General features: G+C 42.4%; 1 long non-coding RNA gene across 1 annotated transcript; it reads right to left on the bottom strand.

Annotated features, from left to right (window-relative positions):
- Positions 1 to 405: 405 nt before the first annotated feature.
- LOC122643891 lies at positions 406 to 24,942 on the bottom strand. Its single transcript, XR_006330187.1, has 3 exons — positions 24,852 to 24,942; positions 9,681 to 9,690; positions 406 to 416 (listed from the first exon to the last, which is right to left on the bottom strand). It is a non-coding gene; the product is annotated as an uncharacterized LOC122643891 (long non-coding RNA).
- Between the last annotated feature and the right edge of the window lie 317 nt (positions 24,943 to 25,259).

Here is a 25,259-nt window from a genome sequence, read left to right as displayed (position 1 = left end):
TTAATAAGGAAGGTGATCTGATTGCCTCTCTAACAGAATATTTAGCTAATATCCCCTTGGATGGAACCGGTTCACCCATTGACCATCTTTTTGGAACACAAGGTGGATCCGGGTATGGGTCGGGCTATGATTCTAACCATGGATCGGAGGATGAAGGTGGTTCAGAACCAGAAGGTAGGCAGGATCGAGTGGTGAGGGACCGGTGTGGCCTCTCTCCCCCCGTGCTTGTGGTCACCATTTTGAGGTGGGTGCTTCTTCTCTTAGACCTCAACCAGCTTTTAATGGTCGTGGTAGAGGTGCCTCCAGGGGAGTTATGGATGCAAGTCGTGGTGGCAGGAGTTCTTTTGTTTGTGGTGGTAGAAACTCTGATCGAGGGACCCTCATTTCCTCCGCAGAAATCTCTGCCCTTCCTTCCTCTTCTTTTTATGAAGGTTGGCTAGTCATGGAATTTCTTGAAGTGGATGCGGTAGATGACGCTGCCAGAAGGTTAGAGGGTGGTGAGGGGATGGTTACCTGGCAACAGTCGAAGAAAAAGCATGGCGATGGAAGTCAGACCAAGAAGTCTGACAAAGGAAATATATTCTTCTTGAACTTTATCATGAAGGTTATTTTTGGGAAGATCAGAGGAGTTAAAAAGGCCTCTGCTAGGAGGGCCCTTAGTCTTCTCTTGAAGTATTTGCCTGATGTGGTATGTCTTGCAGAACCTATGGTTGAGGTATCGAGTTTCCATTCTTTTTTTTTCAATAAATTTGGTTTTGCTCCAGATTTTATTCATAATAGTCGCCATGCTAAGGCCCCAAATCTTTTGGTCTTGTGGAAATCTCATATCCAACGCCCGGTTGTTGTTTTTGAGTCCGACCAGCAGGTATCATTATGTTTTAGTTGGGGAGGTCAATTATTATTTTTCTCCTTTTTTCATGCTAATTGCTTTTGTGCTCATCGGCGTGAGCTTTGGTTGGATTTGATGGCAACTCTGGTTGGTCTCAGCCCTTGGTCTGTTATCGGGGATTTTAATTCCACCACTTGCTTCTCATAAGAAGAATGGCTCGGGTCTGTTTACTTTGGGATCAACGGTAGATTTCCAAGCTTTGTAAATGGCTGTTTGTTGTTGCCAATTTCTCTCATTCTTTTAGATTTATTGTTCAATCGATGCAGTGTAGGGAGGTCATTTTATGGTGAGGAGGAGAGAGACACACAATGGCACAAACATGGAGGCCACACTCCCGAAAAGGAAACTTTCTTCCGATATGAATGCATTTATGTATACATGTATGTATGTATAAAATAAAGAATGATAGATGGAATGAGACTAGCTCCCTACATGAAATACTTTTTTGTTTTGTTGATGAATTAAAAATATATTAACGAAGCAGAAAGAAACAACTCCCCCGCAAAGAAAAGGGGGGAAAGAACAAAAAGAAAACAAGGAGAAACTCCACAACAAAATAATGGACTAACCTACAACTTAGTTAAGCTGAAGAGTGACCTTCCAAACAGAAACAAAGCACATAATCAAGCCCAAACAACCATTCATCTATATGTAAAATTGACCTTCTTCCCATTAGGATTATGTGGAGGAATGGGAGGAATCACCCAACTCTTGCTATGATTCTTAAAAGCTAAGGAAAGACTCTCACGATCCATGGCATCATTAGATTCAAATGCTCCCCTACCATTGACATCAAAAGCCCTATCATGCGCATTAGGGGGAATGGTCACCACTTTCTCAGTCGGATTATCAATTGGAACATCCTACACCAACTCGGATTGATTCCCCGTAGAACACGTATTAGAGAGACCTTCATCCATAGGGACCACAAGGGAAGTAGAGGCAGTGTTTCCAACAACCTACGAATTGCCACCTGGACCTTGTTTTTTCCCTTTCTTACCCTTTCTTTTCTTTCCCTTAGAAGAAGTCTGATCAATGACACCCACAATGCCACCTTCTTCAATTAGAGGGCCTTCCTCCACAATGGGATCCACCCTTAAGTTAGCAAACAACTCAATCCTCTCAGGATCGTTTACTTGAAACACATCCTTAGGCCCAGGCCCACCAATAGGAGTGGGGTCCAGCATAGTTGAAATAATATGACCATTGGGAGCTTCCATTTCTTTCAATTCATTCACTTGAAACACATCCTTAGGCCCAGGCACACCAGTGGGAGTGGGGTCCAGCATAGTTGAAATAATATGACCGTTGGGAGCTTCCATTTCATTCAACCCAGATTCAAAGTTGAGGGTATCGAATCGGTTTCTATTAGAGGCCAAGCTGAGAGTAACAGAAGGAGCGTGTTCAGACCTGGGAGCAACAGAAGGCAGAGGCCAGGAATGAGGGGGTTATAGACCTGCAGGATCGGCAGCAGGAGAGGTAACACCGAAGTGGGAAACCTCAAGAAAAGTTCCCCAACGCAGAGGGCTCAGGGACCTTGGGCGACAAGGAAAGGACGCTCCCCAGGTTCGATGCTTGCACTCGTACTTGCACCGACGAAGGAAGGATCCCGTGGGCATGGTTTATTTCAGACACCTCAGAATCAGACCTCGAGCTTAAACCTTTTCTCAGTTCTATAGCTTGCCAATGAACTTGGTTAGAAGATTGGGGAGCAGCCTTGGTGCAAGAGACTGTAGTGTGCCCGAAAACCTTGCACAGATTGCAAACAGGAGGTTTCCATTCATAACGAACCTCTTACGAGAAAGAAAAACTTGAGTCGTCTTCAACTAAGATCGTCTCCGGAAGATCATCTCTAGCATAAATTTCAATACTCAGATGGGCAAAGGCTAGGCGGTCCTGAAGTTTAGTTCTCCTATTTTAGCACAAAGGCCTCCCAATCACCGAGCCTATGGTGCTCAACCCAGTTTCACCCCATAAATGAAAGGGAAGACCTGGTAGAGATACCCAAATGGGGAGAGATGATATATCGATATGCTTCAACTGAAGGTTTTTCTCCCATTGCCGAAGGATAATAGTCGAAGAAAAAGCATGGCGATGGAGGTCAAACCAAGAAGTCTAACAAAGGTAATTCTTCTCGAACTTTATCATGAAGGTTTTTTTTTTTTGGAACGTTAGAGGAGTTAAAAAGGCCACCGCTAGGAGGGCCCTCAGTCATCTTTTGAGGAAGTATTTGCTTGATGTGGTATGTCTTGCAGAACCTATGGTTGAGGTATCGTGTTTCCCTTCTTTCTTTTTCAATAAATTTGGTTTTGCTCCAGATTTTATTCATAATAGTTGCCATGCTAAGGCCCCATATCTTTGGGTCCTGTGGAAATCTCATATCTAATGTCCAGTTGTTGTTTTTGAGTTGGACCAACAGGTATCATTATGTTTTAGTTGGGGAGGCCAGTTATTATTTTTCTCCTTTGTTCATGCTAATTGCTTTCGTGCTCATCGGCATGAGCTTTGCTTGGATTTGATGGCAACTCTGGTTGATCTCAGCCCCTGGTCTGTTATCAGGGATTTTAATTCCATCCTTGCTTCCCATAAGAAGAATGGCTCGGGTCGGTTTACTTTGGGATCAACGGTAGATTTCCAAGCTTTGTAGATGGCTGTTGTTGGCAATTTCTCTCATTCTTTTATATTTATTGTTCAATTGATGCAGTGTAGGGAGGTCATTTTATGGTGAGGAGGAGAGAGACACACAATGGCACAAACATGGAGGCCACACTCCTGAAAAGGAAACTTTCTTCCTATATGAATGCATTTATGTATACATGTATGTATGTATAAAATAAAGAATGATAGATGGAATGAGACTTGCTCCCTACATGAAATAATTTTTTTTTTTGATGAATTAAAAATATATTAACGAAGCAGAAAGAAACAACTCCCCCTCCAAAGAAAAGGGGGGAAAGAACAAAAAGAAAACTAGGAGAAAGCTCCACAACAAAACAATGGACTAACCTACAACTTAGTTAAGCTGAAGAGAGACCTTCCAAACAGGAACAAAGGACATAATCAAGCCCAAACAACCAATCACCTATATGTAAAATTGACCTTCTTCCCATTAGGATTATATGGGGGAATGGGAGGAATCACCCAACTCTTGCTATGATTCTTAAAAGCTAAGGGAAGACTCTCCCGATCCAAAAAGGCGCCATTAGGTTCAAATGCTCCCCTACCACTGACGTCAAAAGCCCTATCATGCGCATTAGGGGGAGTGGTCACCACTTCCTCATTCGGATTATCAATTGGAACATCCTGCACCGACTCGGATTGATTCCCCATAGAATACGTATTAGAGAGACCTTCATCCATAGGGACCACAAGGGAAGTAGATGCAGTGATTCCAACAACCAACGAATTGCCACCTAGACCTTGTTTTTTTTCTCTTTCTGACCCTTTCTTTTCTTTCCTTTTGAAGAAATCTGATCAATGACACCCACAATGCCACCTTCTTCAATTAGAGGGCCTTCCTCCACAATGGGATCCACCCTTAAGTCAACAAACATTTCAATCCTCTCAGGATCTTTCACTTGAAACACATCCTTAGGCCCAGGCCCACCAGTAGGAGTGGGGTCCAACATAGTTGAAATAATATGACCTTTGTGAGCTTCAATTACTTTCAATTCATTCACTTGAAACACATCCTTAGGCCCAGGCATAACAGTGGGAGTAGGGTCCAACATAGTTGAAATAATATGACCGTTGGGAGCTTCCATTTCATTCAACTCAAATTCAAAGTTGAGGGTATCAAACCGGTTTCTATTGGAGGCCAGGCTGAGAGTAACAGAAGGAGCGTGTTTAGACCTAGGAGCAACAAAAGGCAGAGGCCAGGAATGAGGGGGTTGTAGACCTGCAGGATCGGCAGCAGGAGAGGTAACACCGAAGTGGGAAACCTCAAGAAAAGTGCCCAACGCAGAGGGCTTAGGGACCTTGGGCAACGAGGAAGGGGCGCTCCCCAGGTTTGATGCTTGCACTCGTACCTACACCGGCGAAGGAAGGATCCCGTCGGCATGGTTTCTTCAGGCACCTCAGAACCAGACCTCGAGCTTAAACCATTTCTCTGTTCAATAGCTTGCCAACGAACTTGGTCAGAAGATTGGGGAGCAGCCTTGGTGCAAGAGACTGTAGTGTGCCCGAAAACCTTGCACAGATTGCAAACAGGAGGTTTCCATTCATAACGAACCTCTTACGAGAAAGAAAAACCTGAGTCGTCTTCAACTAAGATTATCTCCAGCATAAATTTCAATACTCAGATGGGCAAAGGCTAGGCGATCTTGAAGTTTAGTTCTCCTATTTGAGTACAAAGGCCTCCCAATCACTGAGCCTATGGTGCTCAACCCAGTTTCACCCCATAAATGAAAGGGAAGACCTGGTAGAGATACCCAAATGGGGAGAGATGATATATCGATATGCTTCAACTGAAGATTTTTCTCCCATTGCCGAAGGATAATAGGTTTCCTAGCCACAAACCAAAGACCTGGTTCCAGCACCTTGGCCATGTCTAAATCATCGAAGAATTTGAAAATGAATGTACCATTTTCAAGAACAAAAAAACCTATAGCTCCTTTGGTCTACCAAAGTCTCTTAAGCGTATCTTTTACCAAATGAAACGGAGGTCTTTTCCCAATGAAATGACCCACAAGAGTGCATCGCCATTTATGGACTTCATCTTCCAACTCTGAAGAGTTCAGTTTAGCAATTTTAATCTCCCCATCACGATCTGGAGGAACAAAGTGCAGAGAATGCCCCTCATTCCCATCAGTCGGAGTTTCGAACAAGGAGCTCCAGGTAGCATTCACTGGAGGAGGGGGTGAACCAAAAGGAGAAGAACTCAAGGAAGGCCTATCCTTGTTTTACTCTTTGTGCAATTAAGGTGAGGAGAAGAATGTCTGAAACACTGCCGCAAGGTGATTTCCTGGGTCATGCACAAGACTCGGATGAAGGAGGACTGCTGATCGACCTGGGTGCTTTCCTAGGTTTTCCTTCTGTAAAACCTGCCGCTGCCGCCCCTCCCCCTAAGCTGTATCCTTCTGCGGCTAGACAGGGTCTTCCGGAGGTTGACAAGCTTCCATCTCCGGTGAGAGACGACAACCTTACTCGTATAAAAATCCCACAAGCTGCGTACATGTCTCAACTAGATAAACTCAAGTTCTCTCTCCTTGGGAGATTGAATTTCAGATATACGATAATGGACAAGGTACACGAAGCTTCGAAACTCTGGGGCTTACGTGCGGAAGTTTATCTTTGCTCCATTGGAAAAGGTTTTGTCATTTTTACTTTAAAAAATGAGCACGACTTGGCTTCGGTCTGGAGAAGGAGTCCCTTCAGGGTGGATGGACAAGCCTTATGCTTTCAGCCTTGGTGCAGAGATTTCACTACCCAAGAACAAACAATCACGCACCGCTTAACATGGACCTGGCTTTCTGGTCTGCCTCAGGAATATTGGCATGAGGAGGTGTTGTTATCCATTGCAAAAGCAGTAGGAAGACCCATTGCCATTGACAAGCGGACTCAAGACTCTCACTATGGCCATTTTGCGTGAGTCTACGTGGACGTGAATGAATCCATCCCCAGAGTGGAAGAAGTTTACGTAGAAAGAGAGCAAGATGGCACTTCTGAAATGTTTGTTTTCAAGTAGAGTATTGTCTACGAAGACCCTCCGGCTAGATGCACCGAATGCTGCCATTTTGGTCATCGAGTGGACTCATGCCCTTCAAGAAAACAGGTAGCGGAGGATGGTGGAGTTCCTGGTGCAAACTATGTTGAGGAGCAGGGACATCCACGTAGACAGAATCGACCACAACGTCATCGGTATACGACATCGATGGACAAAGCTGCTACAGGCGGTGATTTCTCGGCAGATGATAGGAATCACGGTGAGAAGGTAATTATGGAAGACGCGCATAACCAGGCTTCAATTAGGAATGTTGAAAATTTGGAAAGTCCAAGGATTTTGAATTTTGAAAATTTGGAGCAGGTTGATCCCGAGAGATATGCGAATAATGTGGATTTGTCCTCTCGTCAAGTGCAATTCTCTCCTTTAGTCAATCTCTCAAGAGTGAGTGACTCGCTCTCCAACCGAAACATGGTGTCATCGCCAGTGGAGGTTGCACAGCTAGAACAAAGCTTGGAGCGGCCACGTGGTGGCAGTGTGGATGCCAATAGCTCACCTGCACTGATCTCCTATGATGAGCATGGTCGAACTGCAGCCGTTACTCACGTCTCGGCTGAGCATGAACAAGGTGAAGAAGGTGGCAACTTCAAAAGAGTGACACACAGACGCGTAAGAGAGAAGCATATTAGTCAGGAAAATATCTTCTCGGGCACGCGACGTCGTCGACAAGGTATGAAAGAGGTTGCTATGGTGGCAGACGCAATTCACGACTCCCATATTGAGGGCTCTTCAGATGGAGGCCATGCTCGATCCACTTCCCCTATCTTAGGCTTTTACTAGAATATCTGAGGAGTGGGTAATCATAGGGCATAGGTGCACCTGAGGAGATTAATTCAGGAGAATAAGCCTAATTTTTTATTTTTGGCTGAACCAAAAATTGAAGCAGATAAATGCACTCTTGTTTTCTTTTCTGGTTTGGGTATGGAAGTAGATGTAATCTCCAACAGTCGTGCTTCTGGTGTTCCCAACATCTGGTTCTTTTGGAAGGCTGGTCTTATTCGACCTACAGTAATTTTTCACTCGGATCAACACATCACTATCTAGGTTGAGTTGGGTGGTATAAGGAGTGTAATCTCTACTGTTCACGCAAGTTGTTTTAGAGCCATCCGCCGTAACCTTTGGTGTGACCTAGCCGCTATTGCAGGTCTAACTTGCCCTTGGCTCGTTCTGGGGGATTTTAACTCTTACTTATTGGCCTCTGACAAGATTGGGCCTGGCCGTTTTAATTTGAGCTTAGCGGATGAATTTGCAGCTATGGTGGACAAGACAACCCTCTCTTTAATTCCCTCATCGGGGAATAAATTCACCTGGTCCAATAATAGACAGGTGGGGAACGTTAGAGCCGTCCTAGATCGGAGTTTTTGTTACGATCCATGGTGGCAACAGTATGCCAATGGCAGTCAGCGAGTTCTTGTTAGAGGTTATTCGGACCATGCTCCTATTATCATTTCTGACGATATGATTCAGCGCCCCCCTAACGTCCCCTTTCGGTTTCAGCGTTTCTGGACCGAACATGAGGAGTTTAGGGCCGTCGTCCAGCGTTCTTGGACTGAAGCAGTAAGAGGGACTCCCTCGTATGTAGTCGCAACAAAATTGAAGAGATTAAAAGCCCCTCTCAGAGAATGGGCTAGGCAGGTCTTCCCTCATGTAGATCATGAAGTTTTGAGAGCCAAAGAAAGCCTTCAGGAAATTTTCTCTTTGATAGAGGAAGAAGGCTTATCTAGTGATTATATCAGTAAAGAAGCACATGCTAGGAGCGAGCTGGACAAGGTTGTTCTGCTTCAGGAAAAATTGTGGAAAGAGAAATCTAGAGGCAAGCGAATAATATGTGGTGACAAGTGTACAAAGTATTTCCATTTATCCACTAAAATTCACAGAGCTAGGAATGCCATCAGAGAACTGAAGATGGAAGATGGCTCCACCCTTTCCAAGGCTGAGGAAATTGGAGATTGTATAGTTAAACACTATGAAAATTTTTTCAAGAAAGGAGTGTCCCACAGAAATGAAGACCTGCTGCCGGTCATCCCCACGTTGATCACTGAAGATGAGAACGAAGCTCTTGTTCGAGTTCCTTCGCCAGAGGAGATCAAGTCGGCAGTCTTTGACTTGGATCCTTCCAGTGCCCCTGGCCTAGATGGTTTTCCAGGTACCTTTTACAGGGTTTGTTGGGATTTAGTGGGCCCTGACATATGCCGTGGAGTTCAAAATTTTTTTAGAGAAGGTGTTGTCAGTAAGGGTATAAATTGCAATTTTATAACCCTAATTCCCAAAGTGAAGCATGCGAACAAAGTGGGGCAATTTTGCCCTATTTGTCTTGGGAATTTTTTCTTCAAGCTGATTCCAAAAATCTTGGCAACCAGGCTCTCCAATATTCTTCATAAGTTAATTTCTCCGGAGCAAGGTGCTTTTCAGCAAGGAAAGGTGATTTTTGAAATTATTGGTGTGGCATCAAAACTCTCTAGTCTCATGTTCACTAAATGTTGAGGAGGGGGAATAGCTCTTAAGTTGGACATTCAAAAGGCCTTCGACACCTTAGAGTGGGATTTTCTCTTTGATGTCCTCAAAGCTTTCGGCTTCTCAGGCTTGTGGATCTCTCTGGTGCAGCAAATCATGCTATCAACTAAAATCTCAGTCCTTATAAATGGAGGCCCGATGGGGTTCTTTAATGTTGAAAGAGGGCTTCGACAGGGTGATCCGTTATCTCCTCTTCTCTTTATTATTGCCGAGGAAGTTCTATGCAGAGGCATTCGAAATCTTGGCCGGTTAGGGATGATTACTGCCCTCCCAGGAAACCGTCAAGTACCTCCCCCCCACGCACCTCTTATATGCTGATGACCTTTTTGTCTTAATGGGGGCAGACCTGAGAGGTGTGAAGAGAACTAAAAATTCTTGGAGGACTATGGAAATGCCTTAAGTTAGAAAATCAATTTGGCTAAAAGCAAGGTGTTCATGGGTTGTATCACTGCTACCCGCAAGGAGCGTCTGTCGACAGTGCTGCAAATCCCCACTTGCAACTTCTCTACAAGATACCTTGGTGTGGAGCTGGTCAAAGGCCGAATTACTAAAGACACGATCCTCCCTCTTCTTGATCACTTTAAGAAAAAATTCCCGGCTTGGAAAGGTCGTCTTCTCTCTATGGCAGGACGTGTTGAATTGGTGAGATCTGTAATGAGTAGCATCCCTATCCACAACTTCTCTGTTTATTATTGGCCCTCCTCCGCTATTTCCAAAATGGAGAGATGGATTCGCAATTTTATCTGGTCTGGAGAATCTGAGACTGCTAAAGCCATCGCGGTTCGATGGGACTCTCTTTGCAAGCCCAAAGATGAAGGATGTCTAGGCATCCGGATGATGAGGGAGGTAAATCTTGCTGTTTTAGCTAAATTTGCTTGGTCTATTCGAACTGGGAAGTCTGCTCTCTCAGCCTTTTTGCGAGGTCGCCTAGTTGATAAAAATGGCGCCTTGAAAAAACATGTGGGATCTACTATTTTTAAAGGTCTAAAAAAGGATTGGGGATTCATTCAAAAATCAGAAAGGTGGGTGGTAGGGAATGGTGAGTCAACTCGGTTTTGGTATGATGTTTGGGTGAATAATCAAAGCATCCAGGAGCAGCTCCTTCCAGCATCTATTCCCACTAACCTCATGGCCACCGTTTCAGATTTTTATGAAGATGGGAATTGGATTTTTCCACAGGTAGAAAGCCAGACTCTACAAGATATTTTCAATAATGTTCAGGGCTTGGATTTAGCTCTTTCAAGTAGAGAAGATGCTCGATTTTGGGGTCTCACTAATCAGGGTGCTTCACGGTGAGCTCAGCCTGGGAAGCTTTGAGGCGAAAGGCTGCTTCACCGTCTTGGTATTGGGCAGTTTGGAATCAGTCACTTCACCCTCGCAGCTCTCTTTTTGGATGGAGATTGGCACATAATTCTCTCCCCACTGATGATAATGTGCGACGTCGTTCAGTCCCTAGTGCCTCCAGATGTGATCTCGTTAAAGCTGAGGAGGAATCCTTTAACCACCTTTTCCTAAGCTGCAGTTTCGCCTGCCATGTCTGGAATGAGGTTTTAAAGCCTTTCAATGAACACTGGGCTGGATTTCCTTCTTTGGAACTACTGTTCTCGTAGTGGAAAAGGAAGGCAAGAGTGAGCCCAGCAGCAGATATTTGGAAAGTTCTCCCCATCATAACGTGCCAACAGATCTGGTATGAGAGAAACAGAAGAAGATTTGATAATCTTCAAGGTTCTATGCAGCAAATCCTCCAACGATGTATCACTGCTGTCTCCGATTGCTCTAAAATCAAAAAGGTTCAAGTGAAATCTGTTGAAGATTTGTTAATTGCAAGATTTTTCAAGGTTTTTACAGCAGCCCCAAAGCAGAATCATATCTTGGAAGTCATCTGGAAACCACCTCCACTTGGGTGGTGGAAACTTAATATAGACGGCTCTTCTATAGGGAACCCAGGTAGCTCCGGCACAGGAGGTATTCTAAGGAATCATCTTGGAGCCACAAGGAGGTGCTTTTCATGTTTCCAAGGAATTAGAACCAATTTTCAAGCAGAAATGGATGCCTTCTTCCTTGGAATAAAAGAGGCCAAGATCCTAGGAGTGCAGCGTCTTTGGGTGGAATGCGATTCGGCTGTGGTCGTCTCAAGTGTATTATCTGCTAAATTCCCCTGGGAGTTCCTTCAGTTATGGTGGATACCTGAAAATTACCTTTCCAATATCCAATGGCGAATCACTCACTGTTATAGGGAAGGTAATGCGGTAGCCGATGCGTTAGCTAGTAGAGCAGCAAGATCTGGATTTTCTGAGTTTTGGAATGAAGCTCCCTCCTTTATCTCCAGCTCCATTACTTGGGAAGCCTTGGGCAGATCCTATTTTCGGTTTTGATAACCTTCCCCCCCCTTTCTTTCCCTTTCGTGGGTTGGCTTTCTGCTAATCTGCAGCTGCTGTAGTTGGTTTTCTTGTTTGTATTTTCCTCTTTCATTAATATATAAGCTGATCTTTACCTAAAAAAAGGAAGGCCTATCCAACTCCGTAGAAGGCATACTATAGCTTAACTATCCTTCAGGAGTTAGTTTCACCACAAATAGCAGCACTCCATTGATGCTCCACCAAGAGCCTGAGAGAACGTTCATGACTATCGTCCTGACTTCAGGGGCTTACTTCCTACCAGTCGAACATGAATTTGATTCTGATTTTTTAGACTACATGAGATACTTATTAGTGGTTAATTGGTCATTCACTCTATATTGCAATAGCAAATAGCAATCTGTAGGGATAAGAAGATTTTTTTTTTGGTGGTTCAGGTGGGGCGTGCTGCGAGGTAACCCGACGTAGGGGAGAGTACACGGGGTGAAGATAAAAAGGTAAAAGATGCATACCAAACACCAATGCAGTGAGGAGTTCTTGATCTGCTGGCCAAGCCTCGGGCATGCTTTTAAGCAGTAAGTGACAAACCGCCAGAGCAAGTCTAGGGCAGCATTTGCTATGCTTTCTTGGATGCGTTCTAGGTTGATTTCACTTTCTCGTATGACAAAAATAGTTGTTTTTATCATCCCAAAATGCAAAATCAACTTAGATTGCATTAAAAAAATGCATACCAAATACAACCTAGGTCTGTAGGGATAACAAGAAATTATCAAGTTGGGTGCTGTTTGGAGCATGTGTTCTTAGTAGTGGAGGTGCCCTTCTTCTCTCTAGAATGTCCTTGAGATGCTCTAGGGCTGCTGTCCTTTGGTTGTAATTTTTTTTCTTTTTCCAACTCAATAAATTTGATTTACCGATAAAATAATAACAATAATAATAATAAGACATTATCACGCTTGAATTTCATACTCAGTACTTAGCAAACCTGTTCATTATTATTAATAATGTGGTACACACCGGTCTTACAGTCCTAGTGCCTAACCCCACTTGCATTGCAGCTTTCTAAATAAAACAGGGGAAAGGACATTATTTTTATTTTCGTACACTTATTTTTTGCCACACACATAGAACAGGTGCAAACATTGATACCGGATTAAGCCATCATCTGCTGGAACTCAGGGAAATCAATCACACCATCGTCGTTGCAGTCGAATGCCTGTATGATCTTCTTGCACTCTTCATTTGACATTTTGTTTCCAAGGCGACTGAATATCCTCTGCAAATCCTCTGATGTAATGGACCCAGACCTCTTCCTAGCGAACATCTGAAAGCCTCTGTTCAGATCATCATCCCCACTTTCATGTTCCATCAACATTGCAAAATCATCAAAGCTGAGCATCAAACTGTCGCCGCCTGCTGCATCGAGTTCGTTGGTCACACCTTGAGCCTCCTCAGGTGACATGAACTCCCTTTTGGAGGCAAGGTAGGATCTGACTTCAGATCCTTCGATTTTCCCATTACCATTAGCATCCAAGTGACGAAATATTTGTTGGAGTTCATCATTTCTTGATTGTTTTTTGGAATGCTGAAGGCGATGGACACAGCACGAAGCTCTTGTTGGAGAAGCATTTGGATAATGTTGCCTTGGAAACAACAGTAGTTGCCATTAGAGTAGCTAGGAACGTCGAGAGTAGTGTTTGTTGCTTCTTGTTGCCTCTTGCTCGATCTTTGCTGTGATGGAAACGAAAGACCATGCAAAGAGCATTATATAGAGACTTTGATAGGATGGAGATGTTGGACAAGTGTGTGTCCATCAAACCCGGTTCGGTCCGGTTCAACCCGGTTCACCTTTGTATTGAACATTTATACATTTTAGTTTAATATTGTCACATGCGATATAAACTTTTTGAGCATTATGTGTCCGTAAGTTATACTTAAAATGGTAGTCACGACTAGGGTTTAGGCTGGGCACCCTTATCATATGGTCGTCGCATTGGGTATGCCTAGACATGTGATGTCAGGGTACGAATGCGAGTGCTCACATGTTTGATGTGTGCATTGGTGAAGAATCTACTTTGTCGATTCCCTCATGTATTACGCGCGGATGTAGGAAGGGATAGACATGTGTCACCAACACCCTGCACTGAGGGAACCCATCACTGCAAAGTGTGATCGCATTCTTTGGTTCATCAATGACTGAGACTCAACTGAGTCAAAGCCGGTGTTCTGGGAATGCGTGAACACTTTGTGAGTGAAGGAGTTATCCAACACGGTCACCACTGCCCGATTGGGGAACACCAAGATAGAGACTATCTGTGCATGGTCGGATCAGAATCTGGATCCAGTACCGTTTTGAAAATGGTTTTGCAAAATTTATTTTACATAAAATGATACATTATTTATAGTTATTTCAAATAAAGTGTTTTATCGAGTTTTGCGGGACTCGATCGGATGCATAGACGCTCTTATATGGACATGTACTATGGATTGGGGTTTGGCAGTACATGTGTACATGCCCTAGATTCCATAATGATGGTGTTGATTAGTGGGGGGGTTGTATATGATAAATTGTTATCATATAGGGAGTTATTTGAAATTTGCTAATTTAATTGGTTCTTTATTTAATTAGTGGATTTGGTGCTAATTGTAATTATCCATTAATAATTAAATAAAGAATCTAATTAATACTTTCCCTATTAGATTCTGCTTCTTCACCTGTGTAGCACTTTGAGTTTAAACAGAACTGCCAGATTGAGAGAGAGAGAGTCAGACTCTCACTAGGGCTCTATTAAATCTATCTAGGATTTAATTAAACCCTATTATTAAAAATAGGGGACCAAAAATAAGCAGAAGAGAAGCTCTCCACATTTTTGGAGCAAACACTCTCTCTCCTACGTTTTTGGTTTCTCTCTCTCCCTCTTGTGATCTCTCTTCTTCTTCTTGCTTCTCTCACCTGTGTTTGAGAGTTAGGGTTTGTGAAACCCTAGATCTGTGCTGAGGAGTTTGAGGGCATCTGGGATTGGCGTGTAGAACCTTGGTAGCACCATTGGAGGTTCAGATCTGTTTGCTTGGAGCGCTCATTGGAGGAAGAACCACTGTCTATTGGAGGAGCAACACTTGAGGCTCACCAGGTTAGCAGTTCTTTATTAATTCCTTCTGTTAATTGATTATTAATATTTATGGGATGCGAAAGAAACTCGAATCGATTATTTTCCGCTACGCATTCGAGTATGGGATGGATCCCTCTTGCCATGTGATGGACTAGAGACGAGTTTCTCCGTCCCTATTGTGATAATTAATTTTATGGAATGCAATAGGGAAGGAGAAACCCTAATAGGGATGCACCGCCCATGGAAAACCCTAAAATTAAAATGGGGCACCCATGGGACACCATGGGCTAACCCAGGGCGTGCAAAACCCTAAAGATAAATATCTTGGTCTCCCTAGGGAACCATGGTTTGATCCCTGGACCGTTGTTTGGCCAACAGTGTGGTATCAGAGCCACCTTTCCCACCCATGAATATTAGATAATTAATGGTTAATATGATTATCATGAGTGGGATGCAAGTTGGAACATGGGTGGTTAGGATATGGTTGTTGTAACAACCTTCCCATGTGCACATAGGTAGTTACAAGGTTGTTAGTGTAACAACCTACCCATGTGACGATGGATTTGGTTTGTTTTGTTTATTCCAATTATTGAAGCATGTATCTAATTAGGTTGTGATTACTAATTTTTATTTTAAAATTTTTTAATCATGTTCTATATGTGAGGGGTGGGGGGGGGGGGGGGGAGCGCACGCTGCCAAGCCTTTATGCACGCCCTTCCCCATGAACCTACCCTTGTGCGCATCCCCTTGTGGGCTGCTGGCTGCGGGCCTGCAGGCTGCTGTCCGTGGGCCCTATGCCTATGGGTTGTGCAGGGAGTGCTTGCAGCCTGTGCAAGTGGGCTGCATGCACCCCCCTTGTTTTCCCTCTAGTTTAACCAAAAAAAAAAAAAAAAAAAAAAAAAAACAGTTTTTTGCAAAACAGAATTTTATTATTTTGTTTTGTTTTTGGAGGATGATGATGGGTGAAGAGATTCCCTCTTTACCCACTTGCAATTAAAATACGATTTTAATTTTATGGGTTTGGATACATGATATCACATGCGATGTGGTGGTTCAATAATTGAAGGAATCCATATTTTAATTTTTGGTTCACTTGCTTTAATGCCCATGCATGAAATTATATTCTGATGTGATTATGGGAATGGCATTCTAATAAATGGATGGATTGTTTATGTATGTGATACATGTGGTTATGGGTGGATGTGATGCTTCTCTCTCTTTCTCTCTCTCCCCCTTTCTTTTTTATAAACAAATGTACTCCACCCCATGGGCAACCCAAATGGTGGGATGGTTTCTCCATGCGGGGTTTCTTTATTATTATGGAAAGGAAAGTGTATAGAATTTTTCTAGGTTTCCATTGTAATTTTAGAGGAGTTAGGACTCCCAGGGCATGTAGATGGTGATCCACATGTGGTGCTCAAAGCTTATGGAGATGCAAGTCACCTACTTTGAAGACGTGATCGGGCGGAGGAGATGATCGAGGCGTGGCATCCATGGCATGATAAATGCACCCAGTTATTAGTTTTATTTTTATTGGGAGGGTTCTTTAATTGCTTCTGATAAAAATGCCGCCATCCCATAATCACTTTTAATTAATGTTGATTAATTATGTTGTTTAAATCTATCCATATATGTGAGAGTTAATTAATCCCTCTTTATTCACAATACATGTATGATATGGACTAGTCTTAATCGGTAGACATGTCCATGGCCTCCTATTGAAGATAAATGTAGAAAATGTGTGACATGACCCCGCATAAGCCGACAGGACATTGCCAGGACCTCTGTCACGCATTTATCTATATTTACCTCCATCTAGATACGTTAGGGTATGGATAGTGAGAGGGCACTGCGACAGTGGGCCATCTTTCATGATTCCATGATTCTAACTAATGCGATAGGTAAGTACATGACTTGGGTGTATGTCAGTCGACAGGATCTGGACATGACACCCAGGTGGTCTAAAATATTGGAAGCCTATGAGGCGGACAGCGTAGTCCACACTACCATGGTGTGTATAATGACTCTCGATAGGGTAAGTTATGCATGCAAGGGTTGTAGGTATCCAATTCATCTTTTGGGTTATGAGGGAAACCCAAATCATGAAAGACCAGTGATGTGTGTGTGCTCAATTTATTATTTTCAATGGTCATTAATTAGCATGTGGTTATTTACTTGTGCATGTGTAGATTAATATACGATGGCTGCCGTTAATTCCAACCTGTTAACACTCATTAGCGAATACAAACTTAATGGTACAAACTATGTCGATTAGTACCGGAGCATTAAGTTGCTCCGATCTTGAAGGATCAGTACACGATTCTAGATGAACAAGTTCCTCCTCAACCCGACCCGAACGATTTTGAGGCAAATGAAGAGATGCAAGGGTTCCTCATGAGGGATTCCAAGGCATCACTCTATATCCTAGGATCGTTGAAAAAATCAGTTGTAGACTCAGTCAAGGATATACGCACTGCTGGGGGTAAAATGGATAAGCTTGCTGAATTGTTCAACAGGCAGTTGACACACGCACATTCTGATGCGGTGAGTCAAATCCATAACTCCAAGATGTCTCAGGGGACTCGGTGATGGATCATGTAATGAAAATGATCAACTGTTTGAAAACTGGAATCCATGGGGACGATTTCGATCTGCGATACAAGACGATGTGATCTTAGCGTCACTCACTTCGCCACGCACCTTTTAGGATGTCCTACAAGATGTCCGAGAAGGAGATGGAGCTCACCGAGCTTGCTAATGCACTGGTAGAGGCTGAAGCGTCCTTGAAAAAGGACAAGGCTGAGGTCAATGCAACGAGGTAAAGCCTTCTTCAAATGGGAAGAAGAAGAAAAAGGGAAGTAAGGGCAAGACCCTGAAAGCCAAGGGTGGAAAGTCTGGCAATAAAGGCAAAGGCAAGTGCTTCTATTGCAAGAAGGAGGGTCACTGGAAAAGACACTATCGTGCTTACCTGGCAACTTTGAAAGACAAGAAGCCGGATCAAACAGAGGCTGCTAAAGAAGGTACATGTGATGTTCACGTTCTTTATGAGTCTAATTTGTCTTTTAAACCGACCAATTCTTGGTTGGTGGATAGTGGATACACTGTTCACATTTGCAATGATTTGCAGGGGTTCAAGGAGACAAGGAACCTGGAAAGAAATGAAGTGCGTCTTCGGATGGGCACTGGAGTGAGACCATGGCGTTGGTGTGGGAACTTTTATTTTAAATTTTAGTTCGCTAGTTTAGTTTTAAAGGATTGCTATTATGTACCCTCTTTCAAGAGGAAGATAATTTCAGTTTCAAAACTTATTTTGGACGGATATAGTTTTTCCTTTAATTTTAAATTGATTATTCGTTTTAATAATTCCTTTGTGGCATCCGGATATATGCAAAGTGGTTTGTATTTTCTAGATTGCCCTATTAGAACGAATGTTGTTTCAAATGTTAATTTGAAACGGAAAGCGCTCCAGTGAACTCAACATATCTGTGGCATCTAAGATTGGGTCACATTAATGTGGACCGAATCGATGGATTGGTGAGGGATGGGTCCTTAGAGAGTCCGAGGGTGGAACCATTCCCCACCGTGAGTCATGCCTTCAGGGCAAAATGACCAAGAAATCCTTTAGCAATAAAGGTGCTAGAGCCACAGATCTGTTGGAGTTGATACACACTGACGTGTGTGGACCCATAAACATACAAGCAAGATATGGGTATGAGTACTTTATCACGTTCACCGATGATTACTCTAGATATGGTTACATATACTTGATGCGTAGGAAATCGAAAGCCTTTGAAAAATTCAAAGAATTCCAAGCCGAGGTCGAAAGACAGCTCGATAAACGCGTCAAGTCCTTACGATCAGATCGTGGAGGGGAGTATCTATCGGATGAGTTTAAAGAACATATCATATCCCAAGGGATAGTTAGTCAACTAACTAATCCAGGCACACCACAGCAAAATGGTGTATCCGAACGACGCAATCAGACCCTATTGGATATGGTCAGGACGATGCTCACTTATAGTGAGCTGCCTCTTTCTTTCTGGGGGGTACGCTTTGGAGATGACGATATATATCTTGAATAGGGTTCCATCTAAGTCTGTAGCCAAGACACCCTTTGAGTTGTGGAAAGGGCGAAAGCCCGATATTCAACACCTTAGGGTATGGGGTTGCATAGCACATGTGCGAAAGCAATGCATGCATGTTAGAATCCGGACTTCGAGATGCTATTTCTTAGGCTACCCCAAAGGCACGATAGGCTATTATTTCTATGACCCATTGACCAAAAGGTCATTGTAAGTAAACATGTCACATTTTTGGAGGAAGAAATGATGACCAGGTCCGAACCAGATAGTCATAAAAGAGCTATCGATGGCTCAGAAACGTCACTTCCAGAAGTGAGACCAACTGACATACCCGCTGAAATACCAACACCTGAGGAACCTCGACGCAGTGGGAGGACTGTTAGACCACCCACCAGGCTAACTCTTCTAACCAAAGAGGAAACAGTGGAAGAGTTCCACATGGTATCGGTTGAATCGGATGATGAGTCGATGACATACTCTGAGGCTCTAAAGGATGTTGATGCCACTAGGTGGCTGGAAGCAATGCGCTCTGAAATCGATTCGATGCATTCCAACAAGGTCTAGACTCTAGTCGATCCACCACTTGGCGTCAAGTCGATTGGATGTAAATGGATCTTCAAGAGGAAGAAGGGCGTAGATGGAAAGGTCGAGAGATTCAAAGCGAGACGGTGGCAAAGGGTTATACCCAAAAGAGGGTATAGACTATGAGGAAACCTTTTCACCGAGGCGATGATGAAATCCATCGGAGATTTTATTGGCTATCGCAGACACTTTGATTATGAGATCCGCGCAGATGGATGTGCGATCGTGCATTTCTAAATGGGTTCCTTCAAGAGGAAATCTACATGGAACAGCCAGAGGGTTCTCTTCCTTGGAGGAAGAAAGAAAGGTGTGCAAATTGCAGAGGTCCATTTATGGGCTGAAGCAGCTTCCAGGAGCTGGAACATCGGGTTGATCAATCAATCAAATCATTTGGTTTTGATCAAAACATGGATGAACCATGCGTTTACAAGAAGATCATGGGAGGGCGAGATGTTTTCTTATTTTATACGTAGATGACATATTGCTGATTGGTAACGATGTAGGATTCCTTTCATCAAGAAAGCAGTGGTTATCCACAATGTTTTCGATGAAAGACCTTGGTGAAGCTAGCTATATCCTTGGGATCAAACTCGTAAGAGATCGCCAGAAAAGGATGCTAGGCTTGTCACAGACTACCTATATAGACCAAGTCCTGGCCAGATTTAGTATGGAGAACTCCAAGAGGGGAAGTGTTCCCTTCAGGCATGGAGTCAGTCTTTCCAGATCTCAATGTCCTCAGTCTCAGGCGGACATTAAAGAGATGAAGAAGATTCCCTATGCCTCGGAAGTTGTATATGTTGCATCGAGGTCGACGTTTGCTATACAGAGGTATTGTGAGTCGTTACGAGTCTAATGAGTGGAGGTGTCATTGTATAGAGGAGTACAAAATAGAAATCTACAATGATCCCTATTTTTATGAACACCTTGCATCATGTGATGCGGCTAATAAGGTGTTTGGGTTAGGAAGTTCCTAACATTTTTGGAGTAGTTCCTGATCTTGTCAAGGGCCCCATTCCCCTGTTATGTGACAACAGAGGGGCCATTGCACAAGCTAAGGAGCCTAGGGCTCATCAGGGGAACAAGCACGTGCATCGAAAGTATCACCTCATCAGAGAGATTATCCAGCAGGGTGACGTGAGTATCTCCAAAGTGGACACAACTGAAAATGTGTCTGATGCCATGACAAAGGGTTTGTCACCAGGTGTGTTTGAGAAACACATGGAGGGCATGGGTTTAAAATGTATGGGGAATTGGCTTTGATGTACAAGTGGGAGATTGTTGGACAAGTGTGTGTCCATCAAACCCGGTTCGGTCCGGTTCAACCCGGTTCACCTTTGTATTGAACATTTATACATTTTAGTTTAATATTGTCACATGCGATATAAACTTTTTGAGCATTATGTGTCCGTAAGTTATACTTAAAATGGTAGTCACGACTAGGGTTTGGGCTAGGCACCCTTATCATATGGTCGTCGCATTGGGTATGCCTAGACATGTGATGTCAGGGTACGAATGCGAGTGCTCACATGTTTGATGTGTGCATTGGCGAAGAATCTACTTTGTCGATTCCCTCATGTATTACTGCCAGATGTAGGAAGGGATAGACATGTGTCACCGACACCCTGTACCTGAGGGAACCCTGTCACTGCAAAGTGTGATCGCATTCTTTGGTTCATCAATGACTGAGACTCAAGCGAGTCAAAGTCGGTATTCTGGGAATGCGTGAACACTTTGTGAGTGAAGGAGTTATCCAACACGGTCACCATCGCCGATTGGGGAACACCAAGATAGAGACTCAGCATGGTCGGATCGAATCGGATTCGATACCATTTTGGAAATGGTTTTGCAAAATTTATTTTACATAAAATGATACATTATTTATAGTTATTTCAAATAAAGTGTTTTATCGAGTTTTGCGGGACCCGATCGGATGCACAGACGCTCTTATATGGACATGTACTATGGATTGGGGTTTGGCAGTACATGTGTACATGCCCTAGATTCCATAATGATGGTGTTGATTAGTGGGGGGGTTGTATATGATAAATTGTTATCATATAGGGAGTTATTTGGAATTTGCTAATTTAATTGGCTCTTTATTTAATTAATGGATTTGGTGCTAATTGTAATTATCCATTAATAATTAAATAAAGAATCTAATTAATACTTTCCCTATTAGATTCTGCTTCTTCACCTGTGTAGCACTTTGAGTTTAAACAGAACTGCCAGATTGAGAGAGAGAGAGTCAGACTCTCACTAGGGCTCTATTAAATCTATCTAGGATTTAATTAAACCCTATTATTATAAATAGGGGACCAAAAATACGCAGAAGAGAAGCTCTCCACGTTTTTGGAGCAGACACTCTCTCTCCTGCATTTTTGGTTTCTCTCTCTCCCTCTTGTGATCTCTCTTCTTCTTCTTGCTTCTCTCACCTGTGTTTGAGAGTTAGGGTTTGTGAAACCGTAGATCTGTGCTGAGGAGTTTGAGGGCATCTCGGGATTGGCGTGTAGAACCTTGGTAGCACCATTGGAGGTTCGAGATCTGTTTGCTTGGAGCGCTCATTGGAGGAAGAACCACTGTCTATTGGAGGAGCAACACTTGAGGCTCACCATGTTAGCAGTTCTTTATTAATTCCTTCTGTTCATTGATTATTAATATTTATGGGATGCGAAAGAAACTCGAATCGATTATTTTCCGCTGCGCATTCGAGTATGGGACGGATCCCTCTTGCCATGTGATGGACTAGAGACGAGTTTCTCCGTCCCTATTGTGATAATTAATTTTATGGAATGCAATAGGGAAGGAGAAACCCTAATAGGGATGCACCAGGGTTCCCATGGGCGACCATGGGAAACCCTAAAATTAAAATGGGGCACCCATGGGAAACCCTAAAATTAAAATGGGGCACCCATGGGACACCATGGGCTAACCCAGGGCGTGCAAAACCCTAAAGATAAATATCTTGGTCTCCCTAGGGAACCATGGTTTGATCCCCGGACCGTTGTTTGGCCAACAGGAGACTTCACGGTAAGTACAAAAGAAGTATTTTGAAGGTATTTTTGCTGTGTGTGAAAGAATCAGAATCGTAGAACTTAGAAAGGACTGGTCTGGGTTGAAAGTTCCTAAACAATTGCATTGTTGGCATATTTGCCCCCAAAAAAAAATACATGGGAGTGTTGCTTTAAGCCAAACCATTTTCAGTGTGAGAAAGAATAAGTATCCAGAGCGTATCCAGATCTTAAAATTAAAGGACTGGTTGTTGTAAAAAGCTCCCTAACTTGGCATTGTGGTGATATTGGCGGCCCACCCAACAAACATTCATGGGAATATCGTGGAAACCCAAACAATCCCAAAGGTGAATGGGTTGGGTCCCCCCCCCCCCCCCCCAAAAAAAAAAAAAAAAGTATGTAAAATCCTTAATTAACAAATAAACAGCTTTGGGAGAGAAGTAATAAATAATAACTAATCTAACCTTCTTCTCTACCAAACAAATATGGACCAAGGAAGTATATGATTCAGTGCCTGTCGGGGGTGTCAATTTCCAATATGAATTGCCAAACTAACATTAAGTGGTTGGATATAAAAAACGCTCCTACTAGATGTTTTGTGCTCATACCCTGTTATTATAATTTTTATCATAAAATTCTTTTAATCACAATTATAGAATATTAATGCAGTTTAATAGCCGTCTTTCTATACCACATCTAAGGGCAGATAAAATATGATTTCCATTTCAATTTTTGATTGATTTTATGAAATAGTCAATAAATAGATTTTTTGGTAAAAAATTGAAATTGTTTTGATTGTATCAATATGAATTATTTCAAGAATAAAAAAAATCCATTTAATAGTTAAATTTCTAAGAATAGATTCTCTATCTTTCTTTGGGAAGGGTGGTGGTGGCAGCGGAGTAGTGGTAGTGGCGGTGTAGTGGGGTGGTGGCAATGCAATGGTGGTGGTGAGACCATTACGAGAAGAAGTGTGATTTTTTATTTTTGACATTAAATTACTACTTTGCCCATTAAATTAACCATGTACTCATTAAATAGCAAGAGTTTTTACCAAAAAATAAATAAATAAATAAATAAATAAATAAATAAATAAATAGCAAGAGTGAAATCAAATGAAATAGAAATTCTGAATTTCTATTCCACTTAATTTCTATTTCACTGAAATAAGATGCAAACATCAGACTAAACAATTTCCAAAATAGAAATCAGCCCCTGAAATTAAACTAGAAATCATACCAAATTAGGCCTAAATATTGTGGTCGTTCCTTTTTTTTTGGTAGAAATGTTGTGGTCTTTCCTCATTATTGTAATTTCTAATTTTCCTTATAAAAATCTTTAAATAGTAAAAGTAAAATATTATCGCAACTATATATTTGACATTAGTTGTTGCAGGAGGAGAAGAAGAAGCAAAAAAAAAAGATGGGAAGGGTAAAAGGGTCTAATTACATGGACCAAACTCAGGCAATGGTAGGGGTATCGTCGCCGGGGATTTCACGGCTCAAAGGTTGAAGAAGAAGTTTGGAAATGGAAAATAGGGCAAGTCATTCTCCCTTTCCCTTGTTATTTTGGCTTTCTATCAAAAGGGTACGTAAATGGGTCATCTCACAATGGCCAAGGGTTAATTTGGGTATTACAACAAATCAAACTACGCCATGTCAGCACATAACAGACAGATGCTAACGGCAAGGGAGGAATTAATAATTTTTCAAATAGTATAGGGGAATCGAATGTAAGGTGGGAAAAACAAGGGGAGGAACGTGTTATTAGGGCAAAGTACAGGGGAGGGGGACAGAATTTTCCTTTTTTCTTATATCTAAGGTTGCTATTTGGTTTTACAATATAGAGAAAATGACCAACTAACCATAGCTACGTATCTAACGCTTCTTTTCAATTCTTATAAACTTGATTGATTGATTAAAAGAAAATTCATTGTAATAATGGATTGAAGAAAGATTTGCCCAACAGCAACTGCAATAGCTACATTGTGGATGGGAAGGCCAAAGTGACATAGTGATTTTGACTGCCACTATCTCAGCAGAAACAGTGGTTTATGCTTCTCTCCTAAGCATGGATGGATGCAGTTAATTCTTCCATGTTTAGTGAGTAAATTAGGCATATAATATTGTTTATTAATTAGTTTATGTTACAGTGTTACCTATAATCAAAATTTTAGGAGTGTGGATTCAAGAATGTTCATCATCACTCAAATCTGGGACCCAACCCATGCATACACCTTTGGGATTGTTGGGCGAATATGACAATAATTTGGGGAACTTTTTACAACAACCAGTCCCTTTTTTAAACTCTGGATATTTATTCTTTCTCACACTGAAAATGATTTGTCTTTATGCAACACTCCAATGAATGTTTATCTATCTAGGCAAATATTCCAACAATTCAATAATTTAGGAACTTTTAACAACAGCCAGTCCTTTTTAAGCACTAGAATCTGATTCTTTCTTTCTTACTTACCATGAAGTCTCTATATAAGGCTCTTTGCACATTCTTTCGTTTCCATCACAGCAAAGATCGAGCAAGAGGCAACAAGAAGCAACAAACACTACTCTCGACGTTCCTAGCTAGCTACTCTAATGGCAACTGCTGTTGTTTCCAAGGCAACATTATCCAAATGCTTCTCCAACAAGAGCTTCGTGCTAAGTGTCCATCGCCTTCAGCATTCCAAAAAACAATCAAGAAATGATGAGCTCCAACAAATATTTCGTCACTTGGATACTAATGGTAATGGGAAAATCGAAGGATCTGAACTCAGATCCTACCTTGCCTCCAAAAAGGAGTTCATGTCACCTGAGGAGGCTCAAGCTGTGACCAATGAACTCGTTGCAGCAGGCGGGGACAGTTTGACGCTCAGCTTTGATGATTTTGCAATGTTGATGGAGCGTCAAGGTGGGGATGATGATCTGAAAAGAGGCTTTCAGATGTTCGCTGGGAAGAGGTCTGGGTCCATTACATCAGAGGATTTGCAGAGGATATTCAA

Source organism: Telopea speciosissima, chromosome 10 (genome assembly GCF_018873765.1).
Source record: "Telopea speciosissima isolate NSW1024214 ecotype Mountain lineage chromosome 10, Tspe_v1, whole genome shotgun sequence".
Classification (NCBI taxonomy): Eukaryota; Viridiplantae; Streptophyta; class Magnoliopsida; order Proteales; family Proteaceae; genus Telopea; species Telopea speciosissima.
Note: the sequence above shows the minus strand (reverse complement) of the source record. Positions and strands in the feature narration are given on the sequence as shown.